Source organism: Talpa europaea (assembly GCF_964194135.1).
Source record: "Talpa europaea genome assembly, chromosome: 8".
NCBI classification, from domain to species: domain Eukaryota; kingdom Metazoa; phylum Chordata; class Mammalia; order Eulipotyphla; family Talpidae; genus Talpa; species Talpa europaea.
This window is the reverse complement of record NC_140075.1, coordinates 23,412,782-23,415,041: the sequence shown is the minus strand read 5'-3', so window position 1 is coordinate 23,415,041 and position 2,260 is coordinate 23,412,782.

Here is a 2,260-nt window from a genome sequence, read left to right as displayed (position 1 = left end):
CTCCCCTCAGCAGTGTATTTCAATAGATCTGCCTGTTCTGTTCCCCGCTCTGTCTCTGGTGAATTCTCTCACCCCCCACACCTCTGGCCTGTATCCCAGTTCTTGTATGCATAAATAAATAAATCTTTAAAAAAAGAAGTGACACATCTTGGGAAGACTTTCTGAACATCTTGGGGAGTCCTTTTATTCCTGCCTCAAAGGAGTGTCTCTATATAGTGTATCAGCAGGGTCATCTATCTAAATAGATGGAAAAATTCTATTTTGAGATTTAATGTTGAATAAGCATAAATATGAATAATTTGAAAATGGTACTCATCTTATCCTGGGTCCTCTGGAAAAAAAAAAGGATGCAAGGAGGAAGATGCTAATACTTTTGAGGGGAGGTAAAAGCCCAGGCCAGCAGGGAGAAGCAAGGGCAAGTCAGGCAGGAGAGGCAGACTGCAGTGTGAGGCCGTGTCTTTCTCTGCTGGCTACAGCTTCCCCAGGAGCCTGGGTGAGTCATGGCAAGTCCTTTGTCAGACCTGTCACTCAGCAGAGGCACACTTCCAGAAGGTGGCCGGGAGAAACCGTACCTTGGAGCAATCTAGAGAGAGAGAAAGGAGGAAGAATCTGCCCAACTGCTTCCCATCCCCTACTTCCCATCGGCCAAATTCCACCCCAGTCAGAGCCGATACACCCATACCTTGGAGTTTATCACCAAGTTCCTCAGTGGCCAGATCCAGGCCTTGTGATGTGATATTTTATCCAATTCTGAAAGTAGAGAGCGGCCCAGTGCTGGTGGTATGTGGCCAAGAGAAATAAAGCAGAATGCAGGGGAAATGTGAGCAAGCACCCGAGGGTAACACCTCCAGGTGCTAGTGTTAGTGTTCCAAAATTACTTTGAAGCCAGTGGTGTTCGTGTAATGTGTTCACTGCAGGTGGATACACAGCTTCTCCACCTGTGACATGAGGGAGCTGTCAGAGGAAAACCTTCCTCCCTTGGGCCCCCTACACAGCTCTGACTGCTTCCCCAAGGGGAAGGCTGGAAGGTCTCCCAGCACAGCTCCTGCACACCTCCCCTTCTGCTGCCTATGACCACACCCCACAAATCATTCTCTAAACACAACCCAATCAAGACACAGGGGTTGAATTTTGTAAGGTCAGGAATACCACAGTGCAGGTTTTCTGATATTCAGCAGACTGGGCAAAGGAGGAGTCAGAGTCCTCAGTGGTTTTTGCAGGTTTTTTATTGGGGTTCACCAGGCATATGGCAGGCAGGGGTGCTGGGGGGGCGGGAGGCTGGTAGTCCTCCCAGCCCCCAGCAAATCCTCACTCTACCTGGCCTCTCCGGTGATCTCTGCTTCTGCTTCTCTGCTTCTCTCTTGACTTCTCTTTCAGCTGCTGCTGGCGTCCCCATGGCGCCGCCCTTAAAAGCCCAGTCTCAGCCCAGGTGAATCCCATCTACCTATGCCCACACCCTACTCCAGGTGCCCGCCATCAGGCATGCATTCAGGACCGCAGATCCATCATCTATCCTGATGGCAGGAGGGCAGAAAAGCCTGACATTTTTCCTTACCCTACAAATTTACACTCCCCAGGACCACCTGTTGGGCACAGGGGCCCAGAGTAAACCAGACCCTGTTGCTACGGTCAGCTGATAATAATAATGGCCACCCTCTCACCACTGTAGGGCAGAAGAGAAATCTCCCACCCAAATCAGGTGAGAACATCAGACAGGTGAGTAGGAGAAAAGAACAAATTTAATTATATGCATATGGAGAATCTATATAGATGTGGATTCTAAAATAAATAGGACAGAGGCCTCCCTGGTGGCCCAGGGGTTAAGTCTCAGCTCTATCACTGCTGTGGCTGAGTTCGATCCCCAGCCGGTCAGGGAGCTACCCACATGGCACAGCAGACCTCTCCTGTCTCACCTGCTGCTCCCCTCAGCAATGTATTTTAGTCAGTCTGCCTATTCTGGTCCCTGCTCTGTCTCTGGTGAATCTTCTCACCCTCTGCACCTCTGGCCTACACCCCAGTTCTTGTATGCACAAATAAATAAATAAATAAATCTTTCAAAAAGAATAAAAATAAAATAAAATAAATAGGACAGAATGAGGGTACTTATATCCTGAGTTAAGGAATGGGATAGCAGCTTGGGTCTTCTAGGACAGAGAAGGGGGACTCCTATGATGAGGACAGGATGGCTCATGACAAAGACAAGATATTCAGTAATCACATGTTTTCCCTGCCATATAGATAGGTTTTTCTGAGGGAAAGG